Below are 19,040 nucleotides of genomic sequence, written 5' to 3'. Positions count from 1 at the left end.
TCAAGCATGGCAACAATTGTGAGGTTGGCCCAGGACCAGGAAATGTTTCGTTCTGTTGTGCATAGGGTCGCTATGAGTTGGTACCGACTCGATGGTACCTAACAACAACAACAATCTTTATGGAAGCAGGCCTTTCATTTGTGATGCTGTTGGGTAGGTTTGAAGTGCCAATCTTTAGTATAGTAGTTTAATAGTTTAGGTCCCTTTAGGCCACCGAGGATCCTATCGGAGCAACACAGACACAGAACAGGGTAGACAGAAACATATGTGAGGACAGCCAAGGAACACTGGGGTTACAAGAAGCAGAGACAAGGACCATTCTCTTGGTCCAACAGAGAAAGAGGAAAGAGGAGAAGGAAAGGAAGAAGAGAGAAGGGAAGGGAAGATTAGGTGAGGGGAGGGGAGAGGAAAGGAGAAGAGAGGCTTGAATTCAGACTTATAGCTTCCTGAATTGTTAGAACATCAATGTCTATTTTTTAAAGCCATCCTTTTGTGAGATTTCTGTTATAGCAGCATTCGAAAATTGGATACTCAGACACAGGAAACTAGTTGCCACACCTTGTCTTTCCTGCAAAAATTTAAAATCTTGTAAATCTGGAGAAACTTCCAGGGCTCCAAACACTCTTCCAAAGCTGAGAGACTTAATTTCCCTCTCTGTAACACTTAACTCCTCACTTAAATCCTGAACCCCAGTGGATTGTGAAGATTTATTTTTTAGTCCAGATCATTTTCACTTTAATGATCTGTTACCATGACTAGAACTTTCTCTCTTCCCACCAAACTGGTCATATTTCCTGTGGTGAAGCCATGAGTGTGGGCAAGGAAAAAGCAGAAGGAAGAAGGCTCATCCCCGGCAGGATTCACTCACTCTTTGAGGCATGAGATTTGATTACCATTCTTTTAACATGCATGACAGCAAACGTTAATATTTGCCATAGGAATATCTGGCCCCCTTTCAAATTCATCTATGATGTTAGGCTCTTTGACCATAGAGGTAGGGAAAGCCACAGGCTGACTTCACGCCACTTAATGCTGCTGCCTCCTCTATCGAAATGAAACCCTTTCTTGATATATAAGTTGTAGGTGATTTCTCAGAGGCAATATGACAGTTCATTGAAGCACCTGCTTATTTTATAAACAACCAGTGAAAAATGATTCTTCAATCTCCCACTTAAACCTTCAGTTAATTTTGGCACATGAGATGTCTTTTTTGGTATGATTGGCACTCTTACGTCATTGCTTCTAAAAGGACATTAAAAAAGAAAGCAACAGGGGGCCTGGATGTCCAGACACTGTGACTGGGTAGGTTGATCTCGGAGCTTCCTTGTTCTTGAGGGAAGCTTTTGAGTGGCTGATTGCTGTCAATATTCAACCAGTATACCTTGGTCTTTATTGTGGGAAGACCATATTATTTTTAAATGGTTTAACTAAAATATATGGAGAATGTGGGTTATGCTCAAAGGGACAGAGAACAAATGCACAGAAAAATAACCAGCCTTGCACAGAAGTCTCCAGAACTTTATGACTTGCTATATTTTGTATTTATAGCTATGATTCCTCTTGGTTTGCATTAGTTCTTCTTTGAACGGTACTCAGGAAAAAGAGTTCCAGTGTACTTTAATAGCATATCACTGCATTATCTGAATGCAGCATGGCAGCTTTTATCACCTTACTTGTGAATGATCCAGTCAGTGTTCTTCATAACCATTCCTGCCGAATATTGATGCGGTTTGATAGGAACACAAAGCTTTACAACCCAGGTCCAGATTACATTAGTGCACTGGTCTATACTCATGACGCTGTCTACCCACTATACACCATTGTATTCACCTATTAAGCATTTTGATTGGTATTAATGATGCTGCTCCCAATCTTCTTTACCTCTTCAGGTAAAGAAGATTGCTTGTGGATTAGGGAAGATGACCAATTTAAAAGTATTTATGCTGCACATTACTTCTTTCCAATTTTAACTGTACTTCAGCCTGTTGGTAGAGGCCTTTCATATTATGCCTTTCCATACACAATATTCCACCACTCATTTGTCAGTTTGTCGTACTGTGGTGGCTTGTGAGTTGCTGTGATTCTGGAAGGTATGCCATGGGTAAATACCAGCAGGGTAACCCATAGTAAACAGGCTTCAGATGAGCTTCCAGACAAAGACAGACTAGGAAGAAGGAGTGACGAACTACTTCCGAATAGTTAGTCACTGAAAACCTTATGAATAGCAGAGAAACACTGTCAGATATAGTGCCAGAAAATGAGCCCCTCAGGTTGGAAGGCAGTCAAAGTGGGACTGGGGAAGAGCTACCTCCTCAAAGTAGAGTTGACTGTGATGACATGAATGGAGTAAAGCCCATGGGACCTTCATTTGCTGATGGGGCACAACTCAAAATGAAAAGAAACAGCTGTAAACATCCATTAATAATTGCAACATGGAATTTTAGGAAAATTAGAAATTGTCAAAAATCAAATGGAATGCATAAATATCAATATCTTAGACATTAGTGAGCTGAGATGGACTGGTATTGACCATTTTGAATCTGACAATCACACAGTTTACTATGCCAGGAATGACAAATTGAAGAGGAATGGTGTTGCATTCATTGTCAAAAAGAACATATTCAGATCAGTCATGAAGTACAACATGAAGTAACTGTGATAGGGAAATACCCATGCACCTACAGAGAAAACCAGTTAATACCACAACTATTCAAATTCATACACCAACCACTAAAGCCAGTGAGGATGAAATAGATTTCTACCAACTTCTTCAAACTGAAATTGATCAAACATGCAATCAAGATGTAGTGATCATTACAGGTGACTTGAATGCAAAGTTTGGGAACAAAGAGGAAGGATCAGTAGTTGGAAAATATGGCCTTGGTGATAGAAATGATGCTGGAGAACGCATGATAGAATTCTACAAAATCAATGATTTGTTCATTTCAAATACCTTCTTTAGACAGCATAAGAGACAATTATGCACATGGACCTCACCAGATGGAATACACAGAAATCAAATTGACTATGTCTGCGGAAAGAGGAGATGGAAAAGCTCTATATCATTGGTCAAAACAAGGCCAGTGGCAGATTGTGGAACAGACCATCAATTGCTCATATGCAAATTCAAACTGAATCTGAAGAAAATGAAAACAAGTCCACAAGAGCCAAAATATAACCTTGCATATATCTCACCTGAATTTAGAGATCATCTCAAGAACAGATTAAATGCATTAGAAACTAAAGACCGAAGACCAGAAGAGTTGTGGGATGACATCAAAAATATCATACAGGAAGAAAGCAAAAAGTCATTAAAAAGACAAGAAAGAAGGAAAAGATCAAAATGGATGTCAGAAGAGACATTGAAACATGCTTTCCAGCATAGAGATGCTAAAGTAAATGGAAGAAATGAGGAGGTACAAGAGCTGAACAGAAAATTTCAAAGATCAACTTGAGAAGGCAAAGCCAAATATTACAACAAAATGTGCATAGATCTGGAGTCAGAAAACCAAAAGGGAAGCATATGCTCAGCATTTCTCAAGCTGGGGGAACTGAAGAAAAAATCAAGCTTCGACTTTCATTATTGAAGGATTCTCTGGGAAAATTACTGAATGATGCAGAAAGCATCAAAAGAATATGGAAGGAATAAACAGAGTCACTATACCAAAAGGAAATGGTTGATATGCAACCATCTGATCAAGAGCCAATGATACTGAAGGAAGAAGTCCAAGGTGCATTGAAGGCATTGCCAAAGAACAAGACACAGGAATTAATGGAATAAAAATTGAAATCTTTCAAGAAAGTGAGGTGGCACAGGAGGCACTCACTCATCTCTGCCAAGAAAGTTGGAAGACAACTATCTGGTCGACTGATTGGAAGAGATCCATATTTGTGCCCATTCCAAAGAGAGGTGATCCAATGGAATGCAGAAATCATCAGACAATCTCTTTGATATCCCATGCGAGTATAGTTGTACTAAACGTAATACAGAAGCGGCTGCAATCATACATTGACAGAGAATTTCCAGAGGTTCAAGCTGGATTCAGAAGAAGCTGTGGAACGAGGGATATCATTGCTGTTATCTGATGGATCTCGGCTGAAAGCAGATAATACCAGAAAGATGTTCACTTGTGCTGTATTGATTACTCAAAGGTTGTTGTTGTTGTTAGGTGCCATCAAGTCAGTACCGACTCATAGGAACCCTATGCACAACAGAACAAAACACTGCCTGGTCCTGGGTCACAATTTTTGCCATGCTGGAGCCCATTGATGCTGCCACTTTGCCAATCTATCTCCTTGGAGTCTTCCTCTTTTTCTCTGACCCTCCACCTTACCAAACATGATATCCTTCTCCAGAGACTGGTCTTTCCTGACAATATGTCCAAAGTAGGAGAGACAGTGATTGGCTATCATAGCTTCCAAGGAGCACTCTGGCTGCACTTCTTATAACACAGATCTGTTGGTTCTTTTGGCAACCCATGGTACTTTCAATATGCCAACACCATAACACAAAGGCATCAATTCTTCTATGGTCTTCCTTATTCACTGTTCAGCTTCCACATGCATATGAGGTTATTGAAAAATACTATGGCTTGGGTCAAGCTCACCTTAGTCCTCAAGCTGACATCTTTGCTCTTCAACACTTTAAAAAGTTCTTGTGCAGCAGATTTGCCTAATGCAATATGTCATTTGATTTCTTGACTGCTGCTTCCATGAGAGTTGATGGTTGATCCAAGAAGAATGAAGTCCTTGACAACTTAAATCTTTTCTCTGTTGATTAGAATGTTGTTTATTGGTCCATTGATGAGGGGTTTTGGTTTCTTTACATTGAGATGCAATCCATACTGAAGGTTGTGTTCTTTGATCTTCATCAGTATTTTAAGTCCTCTTCACTTTCAGCAAGCAAGGTTGTATCATCTGCATATTGCAGGTTGTTAATGAGTCTTCCTCCAATCCTGATGCCATGTTTTTGTTCATGTAACCCAGCTTCTTGGATTATTTTCTGAGTATACAGGTTGAATAAGTATGGTGAAAGAATACAACCCTGCCATACACCTTTCTTCATTTTAAACCATTCAGTGTTCCCATGTTCTGTTCAAACCACTGCCTCTTGGTCTATGTACAGATTCCTCATGAGCACAATTAAGTAGCCAGAAATACTCATATGTCACAATGTTGTCTATAGCTTGTCATGATCCACACTCAATATGTCTCTCCTACTTTGGACATATTGTCAGGAAAGACCAGTCTCTGGAGAAGGATATCATGTTTGGTAAGGTGGAGGGTCAGAGAAAAAGAGGAAGACTCCAAGGAGATAGATTGGCAAAGTGGCAGCATCAATGGGCTCCAGCATGGCAAAAATTGTGAGGTTGACCCAGGACCAGGCAGTGTTTTGTTCTGTTGTGCATAGGGTTCCTATGAGTCGGTACTGACTTGATGGCACCTAACAACAACAACAATGATAATAACCTAAACTGGAGTCTTGGTGTGGCACTGTGGGTTAATGCACTGGACTGTAAAGTTGGTTTGAGCTGCATGGCTAGTAGTTCACGTTGACCAGTGGCTCCTCGGAAACCCTATACAGGGTTGCTATGGGTCAGAGCCAAGTTGATGGCTCTTAACAACAACAACCTAAAATGGGGTGTGGGAATTATAAAGGTACAAAGTGGCTGGCTTACAAGTTTTCAAGAGGGAGTTTCATTTCTGAGTGTGTGGAGGAAGGTAGAATCTCCATTGCATAGTTTTCTTCTTGTTAAAATGGATCTGGTGAAAGGGGATGGGGTTAGGATTCTTTTGATTCAATAGTGAGTAATTTTTATCATGACTAATTGTGATTGCCACAACTGTAAAAGTTGAGGTTTTGCCCATAAAGCAGGGCATAGCTAATATCACATTTCAGGAACAGAGGACCCTGGGACCATGAAGGGAGAAGAACATAAGTAGAATATAGGACCCTAGCCAGAGAAGCAATGACACCAGAGATGGAAACATAGATGCAGCATGCTGAGATAGAGCAGCTGAGAACTCTATACTCATGGAAAGAGCTATGTGCTGGCAGCCAGGAGGCAGGCTTGCAGCATGTGCCCTTGGGTTGTTTAAGTGATTATATATTTCTGAGTTTTTGTGTGTACATAATAAATAAATAAATAAGTTAAAAAAAACAACAACAGAGGGAATAGAAGCAAATGTTGTTAAATGATTATGCATGGAGGGGATTTTAATCATCGCAATGAAATGAAATATGATAGGATGAGTGCAAAACCAGTGTTCTCCCATGTAAACTGTCACTTGATTCACAATAAAAGCTTTAAAAAAAGTTTTTAAAAGCTTAATTATAAAAAAAAAAGAGAGAGAGAGAGAAAGAAAAATGTATTACCAGTTAATAAACTTCTTACCTTACATTATTCTAGGGGCAAAAAAAGATCCCTTCTTCAAAGATATAAATATTATATATATTCTTTATTAAGTCTTAAGCAAGAGTTAACACAAGAGCAGAGGCAGGTCTTGATGGCAGATAAGGTAGAGGTGCAGTGAAGATCTCCATCAGCAATACCACAGAATACCAGACAAAGCGGGTTCAGGGGAGAGCTCCAAAACTCTGAACCACATAGGTAGGAATATTTTTTAAAGTTTGAAGGCTTATAGCTAGTGGAACTTGTAGCAGAAGTAAGAAATCTCATAGTTTAGAATCTGCCGGGCTCCGCGTCCTGGAGCTAACTTGGGCAAGACCAAACGGCAAGACCAAGAGGGGGAGCAAACAGACTCACCATGGAATAATTCTGTGGGAACCTTGAGGCAAAGCTGGACAATATACTTGTTGGTTTTGCTTTGTTCTGATTTTTGTTATTGTTAACGTTCATTGGCCCCTCACTGTCTGTTCACCTCCATTCTGGTAACTAGAGGGGGTACCTGAGTGATTGGAGACCCCCGCCCCCACCACTGGTGGGTTCTTCTGCCACACTTGCACACAGATACCCTCAGCATTTAAAGGGGCAGTAAGCCCAAAATGGCAACACCCAGCCCTGAACTGTTTATTAATAGGCAAAAGGCCAGAAGAGGGTGTGTGAGAGAGAGAGAGTTTAAAAACAAAACAAGCCAAAAATTAAGTCCTGAGGTACAGCATAACAACCAACAGTGGCATCTTGAAATTTATCAGATGGTCTTGAAAGCAAGAAGCTGAAAGAGGACATTAAAGTCATACTCATATTAGGCTACAGACTTTTTTTCCTTTCTTTCTCTCCTCTCCTTTATCCGCCATTATAGACTACAATATCCAATCTGGTTTTTTCCCCTTGCTTTTTTGCTGTTGCTGTTGTGTTTGTTCTCTTGTATTTTGCTTTGGTTTCCCCTTTAATGTATAGGGGGCTCTTTCTCTCCCTATACTACCCAAGAAGAGACAGCAATTGCTGCCATATAGTCAAGATGCAATCTAAATAAAGCCCCACATCCAGGCAAGAACCAATACCAACTGCCATACACCAGGGAGGCAGATAACATCTGTGAAAGTTACTCTGAGTTAAGCAATAAGCGTGAAAAGGGAAGCCCACCTCCTGATTACATCTACCTGGAGGCAATCAGAAAACAAAAAATACGAAAACATACACTCAATTAAGTAGTAAGGCCACAACTAAACATGTCCAAGAAGCAAAAACAGATGACCATATCAGCACATGTTCAGAAACAAGATAAAATGTCTGAGACAAATGACCTAGAGGTAGGCCTGGACTCCATTCTGGAAGGAAGGCAGGCCTTGGATATGCCTGAGGAGGGATTCAGAAAAATGATTATAAAATGTTTCAAAATACTTTATAATGGAGTTGAGAAAAATAAGGAAGAAGTCAGGAAAGTGCTATAGGAACAATCAAATAAGACAGATACAGCATTGGAAAAAATTCAAAACCTACAGAAAAAGCTTCAAATGATTAATAATAGAATATCAGAAAAAGAAAATACAGTGAAAGGGCAAAGGAGAAGAATTGAAGAGATGGAAGCCAGAACTAATGAACTGGAGGACAAATCTCTCAATACCACTAAGATAGAAGAGCGAGCAGAAAAAAGGATAAAAAAATCCAAAGAAGGTCTAAGATTCATGTTGGACAACATGAAGAGGAATTACTTAAGAAGTATCGGCATTCTGGAACAGGAAAAATCAAACAAGTCCACAGAAGAGATAGTTGAAGAGATTCTGGAAGAAAATTTCTCTAACATCCTGAAAAGTGAAAAGATAAGCATTCAAGAAGATCACTGAACCCCAGGAAGGATAAACCCCAAAAGAAAATCACTGAGACACATCATTATCAGGCTTTCCAAAATCAAAGATAAGGAGACACTCCTGAAAGCAGCTAGGGAAAAGAGAAATATTACATACAAAGACAAGCAAGTCAGATTAATCTCAGCTCTCTCAGCAGAAACCGTGCAGGCAAGAAGGCAATGGGGAGACATATAAAAACCCTGAAGGAAAAAAAACTGCCAACCAAGAATCCTTTATCCAGCAAAGCTATCAATCAAATATGAAGGTGTAATCAAAACATTCCAAGATAAACAGAAGCTAAGGGACTTTGCTAAAACCAACTCTGTGCTACAAAACATCCTAAAGGGAGTTCTGTAGACTGAGAACCAACAAGAACAGACAACAACCAGAGACTGACATGTGGCAGCACCTCCCAGAACTAAAGAGTCAAGAACAGAACAAAACTATAAGAACAAACTCAGAGAATCTGGGAGGTCAGTCTATGATCAAAACAATTACAATGTGAACGAAGGTAAACATGTAGGAACATTTATCCAGATGGTGAGAAGGTCAGGTAGATCACAGGATAAAATAGACTGCACTAAATGGAGGGAAAAGTTAATGGGCTATAAGAAAATTAACACTTCACAACATACCAAGAGACTGAAAATCCAAGAAGAACATACAAACATTAAAACTATGAGGAAACTCAAGAAAGAATACAAACACCATGAACTCAGAACAGGAAGACATGCAGAACAAAGAAAGTTGAAACACCACACACACAAAAATCATAATAGCAACAATTAATCCATACCCATCGAATGGATAAGAAAACAAGATCCTTCAATATGCTGTCTGCAAGAGACACATCTCACACACAGAGACAAAAACAGATTTAAAAGTCAAAGGATGCAAAAAAATATACCAAGCTAATTGCAATAAAAAACATACACGAGGGGCAATACTAATCTCTGATAAAATAAACTTTAAGGAAAAAAAAACAGCATAATAGATAAAGATGCACATTATGTTATGAATGAAAGGACAACTGAACAAGATGACATAGCCATAATAAATCTCTATGCTCCCAATGAAAGAGCTCCAAAATATATAAAGAAAACTCTAATAGATTTGAAGAAATAGACAAATCTGCAATAATTGTGGGAGATTTTAATACACCACTTTCAAAAATAAATAGAACAACCAGAAAGAAATTTGACAAAGACACAGAGGAACTAAACAACACCATCAGCCATCTAGACCCCATAGATGTGTACAGAGCATTCAACCCAACAACAGCACAATACACATTCTTTTCCAGTGCACATGGAACATTCCCCAGAATACACCATGTATTAGGCCACAAACTGAACCTCCATAAATTTACAAATATCAAAATCCTACAAAGCATCTTCTCAGACCACAATGCTATCAGTTAGAAATCAACAATAGGAAGACCAAGGAAATAAAGTCAAACAGATAGAGACTGAATAACACCTTGCTGAAAAGTGACTGGATAGTAGAAGAGATAAAACGTGAACTCACAAAGTTCCTAGAAACAAACGAGAATGAAAACACAACATACCAAAATCTTTGGGACACGGCAAAAGCAGTGCTGAGAGGGCAATTTATTGCAATAAATGCACACATCCAAAAAGAAGAAAGAACCAAAATTAACATATTAACACAGTATCTGCAACAATTAGAAACAGACCAACAGAGGGAACATACAGCCACCAAAAGAAAAGAAATGATAAAGATTAGAGCAGAAATAAATGAGATGAAAAACTATAGAAAGAATCAATAGGACAAGAAGCTGGTTCTCTGAAAGGATTAAAAATATTGACAGACATTGGCAAACCTAACAAAAGAAAAGAGGAAGAAGACACAAAAACATGCATTAGAAACCACATGGGCAATGTCACGACGGAACCAAAGGAAATCAAAGGGATAATAACAGAATACTATGAAAAGCTGTACTCTAATAAATTTGAAAACTTAGAAGAAATAGATACATTTTTAGAAAAACATGACCTACCTAAACTTAAACAGAGTGAAGTAGAAAACCAGAAAAGACCCATAACAAAAGAAGAAATTGATCAGGTCATAAATAACTCCCAACCAAAAGAATTCCAGGCCCAGATGGCTTCACTGCTGAGTTCTACCAAACATTCAGGGAAAAGCTGTCACCAATTGTACTCAAATTATTCCAGAATATAGAGGAGAATGGAAAACTTTCTAATAAATTTTATGAAGCAAGCATAACCCTCATATGATAACCAGGGAAGGACATCATTAACAAAGAAAATTATAAACCAATATCCCTCATGAACATAGATGCAAAAATTCTCAACAAAGTCCTAGCCAACAGAATCAAGCAGCACATCAAAAAGATAATACATCATGATCAAGTGGGATTCATATTAGGGATGCAAGGATGGTTCAACATTAGAAAACAATCAACATAATCCACCATATAAATAAGAAAAAAGAAAAGAACCACATGATCATATCGATTGATGCAGAAAAGGCATTTGACAAAATCCAGCATCCATTCCTGATAAAAACACTCAATAAAGTAGGAATTTAAGGGAAATTCTTCAATATAATCAAGAGCATATATACAAAACCAACAGCCTACATTACTCTCAATGGAGAGAAACTGAAAGCTTTCCCTCTGCGAAAAGGAACCAGACAAGGATGCCCTTTGTCACCACTCCTATTCAATATTGTGCTGGAAGTCTTAGCCAGAGCTATATGGCAAGACAGGGAAATTAAAGGCATCCAAATTGTCAAAGAGGAAGTAAAACTCTATTTGCAGACAATATGATTCTATGCATAGAAACCCCCAAAGACTCAGTAAAAAAGTTACTAAACATCATTGGAAGATTCAGCAAAGTGGCAGGGTATAAGATCAACATACAAAAATCAGTTGGGGTCTTCTATAACAACAACAACAGCACTGAAAAGGACATTAGGAAAGCAATACCATTTACACTGTCACCCAAAGAATGAAATATCTGTAAATAAATGTAATCAGAGACACAAATGACCTATACAAAAAATTACAAAACACTACTATAAGAAACCAAAAGAGACCTACAAAAATGGAAGAATGTACCATGCTCCTGGATAGGAAGACTTAACATTGTGAAAATGTCAATACTACCCAAAGCAATTTACACATATAATGCAATCCCAATCCAGATTCCAACGACATTCTTTAAAGTGATGGAAAAAGCAATTACAAACTTTATGTGGAAAGGAAAGAGACTCAGGATAAGCAAAGCACTGCTTAAGGAGAAGAATAAGGTTGGAAACCTCTCAATCCCCGATTTCAAAATTTATTATATGGCTACAGTGGTCAAAACAGCTTGGTACTGGTACAATGAACGATACATAGATCAATGGAACAGAATCGAGAATCCAGAAATTTACCCATCTACATACAGCCAAATGATTTTTGACAAAGTGCCTAAATATATCGTATGGGGAGGTGGTAGTCTTTTGAACAGATAGTGCTGGCAGAACTGGAAAGGGATATGCAAAATATTGAAACAAGACCTTTAGCTCACAACTTATACAAAAACTAACTCAGTATGGATTAAAGACCTAAATGTGAATCCCAGAATTATGAAGGCTATCTATGAAAAAATAGGGACAAATGTGAGGGCTCTAATTCAGGGAATACACAGACTACCAAACATCTTGAAAACTACACAAAAAGTAGACAAAATAGATGATTGGGACAAACTAAAGATTAAAAACTTAGTGCAGTGAAAGACTTAACCAAAAGAGTAAAAAGTGAACCCATAGAAGGGGAAAAATCTTTTGCAATGACACATCAGACAAGGGATTCATTTCTAAAATATATAGGAAACTACAACACCTCTACAAGAAAAAGACAAATAACCCAATTAAAAAATGGACACAGGACATGAATAGACACTTCATCAAGGAGGAGATCTAGTCAGCCAACAAACATATGAAGAAATGTTCACGATCACTAGTCATTTGTTGTTGTTGTTAGGTGCTATTGAGTTGGTACGGAAATACTGCCGGATTTTGGGCCAACCTCACTACTGTTGCCATGCTTGAGTCCATCGATGCTGTCACTTGGCCAATCCATCTTGTTGGGGATGTTCCTCTTTTTCTCTGACCCTCTACCTTACCCAACGTGATATCCTTCTCCAGTGACTGCTCCCTCGTGACAATATGTCCAAAGTATGATAGACGAAGTTTGGCCATCCTGGCCTACAGGGAGCACTCTGGCTGCACTTCTTCCAAAACGGATCTATTGGTTCTTTTGGCAACCCATGGCACTTTCAATATTTTTCTCCAACACCATAACTCAAAACCATCAATTCTTCTACAGTCTTGTTTATTCACTGTCCGGCTTTCGCATACACATGAGGTTATTGAAAATACCATGGCTTGGGTCAGGCGCACCTTAGTCCTCAAGCTGACATCGTTGCTCTTCAACTCTTTAAAAGGTCTTGTGCAGTAGATTTGCCTAATGCAATACATCATTTGATTTCTTGACTACTGCTTCCATGAGTGTTGATAGTTGATCCAAGAAGAATGAAGTCCTTGACAACTTCAATCTTTTCTCTGTTGATAAGAATGTTGTTTATTGGTCCAGTGGTGAGGATTTTTGTTTTCTTTTAATTTAGATGTAATCCATACCGAAGGCTGTGCTCTTTGATCTTCATCAGTAAATGTCTTAAGGCCTCTTCACTTTCAGCAAGCAAGGTTGTATCATCTGTTTATCAAAGCTTGTTAATGAGTCTTCCTCCAATTCTGATGCCACGTTTTTCTTCATATAATCCAGCTTCTCAGATTATTTGCTCAGCATACAGGTTGAATAAGTATGGTAAAAGAATACAACTTTGTCACACACCTTTTTAAATTTTAAAACATTCAGTGTTCCCATGTTCTGTTCGAACAACTACTTCTTTGTCCATGTGCAGATTCCTCATGAGCACAATTAAGTGAGAGATGCAAATCAAACAATGAGATATCATCTCACACCTGCAATAATAGCAAAGATCAAAAAAGTAGAGGACAATAAATGGTGACGGGGATGTGGAGAGACTGGGACACTCCTGCATTGCTGGTGGGACTGCAAAATGGTCCAACCTCTCTGGAAAGCAATATGGCACTTCCTCAAAAGGTTATAAATAGAAATATCTTATGATCCAGCAATTCCTCTACTTGGTATTTACTCACAAGAAATACAAGCCATAACACAAGTTGATATATGCACACCAATATTCAGAGAATCAATATTTGCAACAGCAAAATAATGTAGACAGCCTAAGTTCCCATCAGCTGAAGGATCGATAAACAAACTGTGGTACATACACACAATGGAATATAATACTAACTTGAAGAATAACAAGGAAGCTGCAAGCCACCGCACACCATGGATGAACCTTGAGCACATTATGTTGAGTGAAATTAGTCAGTCACAAAAGGAGAAATAGTGCATAGGACCACTGTTGTAAAAGACTAAGAAAAAGAACCCATACTAAATGGGGTGTGTTCTTTCTGGTTATTGGGATGTGGGGGGTGGGGTGACGGGAGGGAGGGAACGGACGGTGGAGCACAGTGCAGGGAATACAGTATAGTTTGGTTGCTGGGGAGGAGGCAATACACAATAAAGGGGGAGGGGAATGGAAGAACAAAACAGATGGGAAAACAATTAGGTAGGTTTGCATGGGCTAAGTGGGACAGAGGTAAATAATGATGCATGCACAACCTTGGGACAACAGGGCTCTGGCATACAGGGATTGAGGTACAGTTGGAATGGGCAAAAAGGGTGAAACAACGTTAAGATGCTTGGCTGTCTTTGGAATCTTGATTTCCCTTGCATACCATTATAAAATAGACACTTGAAGGGGAGAGAAAGGAATAGCCAGAAATGTCACTATAGAAAGCTTGTAAGTCTGTCTTCTGCCTATAACTGATTGGAATACCTAAAATGGGACTACAACATGCTCAGTGAAGGAGGCTTCCTGCAGAATCTCTGCATTGCATAAGACCATAGATGGAATCCTGAACCCCATCCAGAGTCTTCTGTGTGGAAAATTTCTACTTGAAAGGATAAGCAGACCAGCCTGAAGTGGCTAGAAGAACAGAAGATACTTCTTGAAAGAAAGACCAACAGGAAAAATAAAAATAATGGCAGTCCGATTGACTACTGCAATAACAAGCAAGTTGCTTGTCCAGGAGACATCAAGTCAAGTGGTTGGGTCCCCTCAGGGCAGACCCCCTTCCAAGACTAAGACTCAATGGGAATAAACAAGCAGACATGAGCTCTGACTGATGACCATATTGGTCACTGATAAGGGGAAGTGTGGGAAAAACTGCAATGAAGCTGCAAGCTAACCCCTACCACGTTCAATAGACTCCTGTGAACCCAGGTGGAGACTTGGTTCGCCAGCAGTGTGACAAGACCTGGAGACTCCTGGGCCCAGAGTCAATGACATAGCCACAGAGGATTAGAGTGGAGAGTGAAGCATCCAGATGATAAGAAGTGAGGGCATATGCACAAGAACACCCACACTTGCAGATAACACCCACTTGATCTGGCTTCAATGGCTGGATGATCAGAACTCAACTAGAAGAAGAATGAAGAGGGAAAAATGTGTAATCTGATACAATTTGATTAACATGGCCTACACCCATGGATGCAATAGCTCAAAAGAGGGAACAAATCTTTACAGCAAGAGTCATTTCCACCCTCTCAATACACAGGGTAGACAGGGATGGGCTACCCTAAATAGGAGGCTACAAAGGCAAGAACTGACTGGCTTACAAGCTTTCAAGAGGGAACCTAGATACAGAGGGTGTGGAGGTAGGTAGAATCTCAGCTGAGTAGTATCCAATCTGTCTGGGTAGGGCTGATGAAAGGAGATGGGGATAGCACTCATGTGGCACAATAGTGAATAATTGCTATCAGGATTTACTGTGAGGGCTGGAAATGGAAATGCAGACATTTTGTAGCAAAAGGAGGGGAGTGGTTGACTTTGCAGTCCAGGAGTGGAGGTCCCTGGGACCCTTAAGGGAGAAGAGTGGAGCATGGGACCCTACTCAGAGAAACAGTGACACCACTGAAATAGTAGTCTTTTTGAAACTACTATTTACTGAGCTCTCTGGTAGCGCAGTGGTTACGAATCAGGCTGTGAACCTTAAGGTCAGTGGTTCGAAACTACCAGCTGCTCCGCGGGAGAAAGATGAGGCTTTCTACTCCCGTAAAGATTTACACCCTCGGAAACCCTGTACAGGGTCGCTATGGGTCGGAACCGACTCAACGGCACTTAACAACAACAACAACAACATGGAGGCAGAGACAATGATGTGGAGAGATGGAACGGCTGGGGACTCTAGACCGAGAGAGGGAGAGGGGCTGTGTGCTGATGACCATGGTGCAGGCTTGTAGTGTTTACCCTTTGGTTGGTTGATGATGCTTGGAGGGGATTGTAACCATGGCAATGAAATAATATACAACAGGATGAATGTAAAGCTGATGTTCTCCCATGTAAACTATCACATAATTCACAATAAAACATTTAAAAATAAAAGAAGAAGAAGAAAAAAATGAATCCACAATCTCTATCTGGGAAATAAAAGCTATTGATTAATAATAATAATAATAATAATAACAAGTTAACACAAGAGAAAGACAGAGATCACATGGTGAGGAAAACCATAGGCAGCATAATGCGTTTACAAAGTTCTATCTCCACGTGACATTTTATAGTGCACAGAGAACAAAGGCATCTCCTTCCACACACATGACTGGTGGTAGTAGCCAGGTATCACACACACGCTGGGCCTATGGAAATTGGGAAGGGACTATTGCAGATAGGAAAGCTTACAGTTTGTGTCTCTTGGGGCCTGACATCACATAAAGGTGACCATTATGTTCCTTTGGAATGTTCTTGTGAAGGCAGGCTTGGGAACGTGGCCCCAGAATATATTATTATTTTATTGTGAATTGAGTGATAGTTTACATGGGAGAACCTTGGTTTCACACTCATCCTATCATATTTCATTTCATTGCAATGATTACAATCCCTTCCGTGCATCATCATTCAACAGTATTTGCTTCTATTACTTGTATTTTTGTTGTTGTTGTTGTTTGTTTGTTTTTTATATGTACACAAAAACCCTCAGGAATATATAATCATTTAAACAACCCAAGGGCACATTCTGCAAGCCTGCCTCCTGGCTTCCAGTACACAGCCTTTCTCTTTCAATGAGTTTAGAGTCCTCTGCTGCTCTATTTATCCATGTCATCATCTCTACCTCCTTGTCTGGTGTTGCTGCTTCTCTGGATGTTGTTGTTATTTGTTAAGTGCCATAGCAACCCTGTATAGGGTTTCTGTGGAGCAGCTGGTGAGCTTGAACTGCTGACCTTCTAGTTCAAATGGCTTTGCAGTCTGGTGCATTAACCCAAAATGCCACACCAGGACTTTGCTTCTCTGGATAGGGTCCCACATTGCTCTTCTCCCTTGATGGCCCTAGGATCCTCTGTTTCTGGACTGTTAGATTAACTACACCCCTTTTTTATTACAAAACGTCTTCCTTTACAGCTGTGACAATCTCAAAATTGGTTATGATAACAATTACTCACTATTGAATCATAAGAATCTTATCCCCATCTCCTTTCACCAGACCCACCTAGACAAGATGAAAACTATTTAATGGGGATTCTATCTTCCCCCTCACACTCTGAAACTAAACCATCTCTTGAAAACTTGTAATCCAGTCACTTCATGCCTCTACTGCTCCCCCACCCCTTTTAGTTAGCCACCCAGAACCTATTTTTAAATATACTGTTTCTAATTCTGTCAATTCAGCTGTTAGAGGTTCATGAATATGCAAGAAAACTTTGTATCTGCACACTTTAACCTATGCACAAGATGGAATTAAGCTCTGCTAGGCTGGAGCTCTGTTATGGCACTGTAGAATAAGCACTGGACTGCTAACTTCAAGGTCGGTGGTTCAAAACAACCAGCTGTTCCTCAAAAACCCAATACAGGCTAGCTATGAGTTAGAACCGACTCAACGGCACTTAACAACAACAGGCAGAAGGAACTCAGAAAACCTTCTGATTTCATGCTCTACAGAAACATATACGAGTATTTTCTTGCCCTTTCCCATATGTACCAGTAAATCCCAAAGAAAAGTACCAAGTTTGTGAGCCCCATTCAAGTCTGTTGTTAAAGCATAAGATTTTTTTCTAATTTCTGGGGTGTGTGGGGGGGTGGTGCTTGGAGGAAATAGCTGACATTGTTTGCTAGTGGAGAATCTAGAATTTAAAAGCAGAAGTTACTCCTTGACTTTCTTCTCTGGAAATTAAACAGCCCACCCTCACGCTGCCTCTTCTAGCATCTGTCATAGTCTTAAAAACCATTATTCAACATAATATCTTTTAAATTGTTGACAAGAAGCCACTTTTGAAGCGTATGTTCCCTCTGCTCTCCTCCAGCTCTCTCCCAGGTGCTTCTGTGCTTGTTGTTACGGTGGTTTCTCGTATGGTTGCTCCACTACACCTGGCATGGGCACTTTTGCCCTCTCATAAGGCCATTTCAAAACCCTCTCCTTTGTAAAAAAGCTTTTCTTGTGCCAAAACGTCATCTTTCATTTGCTCTATAGAGCACTTGTCACTTGCATAATATAAGCTAGACAATAGTGGCATAGAATGAATTAACAACTGAACTTAATCATCTTCTATGGAATCACTAATGAGTAGTCTGGTTTTTTGAAGGCCTCTCACAGACTAAATAGAGAGGAGGATAAAGGGCAGAGCTGAAGGAAAAGTCAATAGAATCTCACAATGTAAAGGCTTAACCTACCTCCATCAACTCACTAGACTTTTGAGTTGTATCACCAGCAGAAACGCTCTACTTGTCAGAGGCCAAGTGCCTTGTCAGAGTGTAACAAAAAATGAGAATATATATATTTTTCTCTATGCTAAGTTAAGACAGCAACTTAGAAGTCACAGTTCATATCAAAGATTACTACACATTTTGCAAATACTCAAAAGACATTAAAATCAGCATCGTTACATGAAACCAGGATAGTTACAAAATAAAAGTATAATGAACATAACCAATTGTGTTGTAACCATTTTTAAAATTACACTAAAGATAATATCTGTGTTTTATGTTGCTTCTACTATTTCGACTAGTGTCTTTATTTCTTGGTATATTAGGTTAATGTTCAAGGTCTATAATTGTGTTTTAGCTTGAAAAATTAGTATCTAAGTGTTACCAAAAGGAAAACCCAATCTTATTTTTCAGATTGCCTTACTCCCACAGACTGGCATCAACATAGCCACCTGATCATTCTCACAACACGTCTCAAATATCAAAATTATGACATTTATTTTCCTAATGTTTGTTGAGAGCTTATTGGATGTTGTACTCACTATTCTAAATGCGTTAGTTTTATCATTACAATAAGACAATACAATTGTAACTGGTGCTGTAGAATAAGCACTGGACTGCTGAATGCAAGGTTAGTGCTTCAAGCTCACCAAACACTCCTCTGAATTCAGGGTCGATATGAGTCAGAACCCACTTGATAACACATGGTTAGCAAACAACAATGGTTAGATAGGAATCTCTGGAGGGTGCAAACAGTTAACTCACTTGACTACTAACAGAAAGAGTGGAGGTTACAGTTCACCCAGAACCTTGGAAGAAAGGTGTGGTGATCTCTTTCTGAAAAATCAGCCATTGAAAACCCTGTGGAACCCATGTCAAACAATTGAAACATGTCAAACCCATTGAAA

The 19,040-nt window shown here is 39.4% G+C and overlaps 1 pseudogene; it reads left to right on the top strand.

Moving 5' to 3' along the window:
• Window positions 1–19,040, top strand: part of LOC102821230 — an 84,855-nt pseudogene that overhangs the window by 61,969 nt on the left and 3,846 nt on the right.

Source organism: Chrysochloris asiatica, unplaced genomic scaffold (assembly GCF_000296735.1).
Source record: "Chrysochloris asiatica unplaced genomic scaffold, ChrAsi1.0 scaffold00234, whole genome shotgun sequence".
In the NCBI taxonomy this organism is placed as follows: domain Eukaryota; kingdom Metazoa; phylum Chordata; class Mammalia; order Afrosoricida; family Chrysochloridae; genus Chrysochloris; species Chrysochloris asiatica.
Note: the sequence above shows the minus strand (reverse complement) of the source record. Positions and strands in the feature narration are given on the sequence as shown.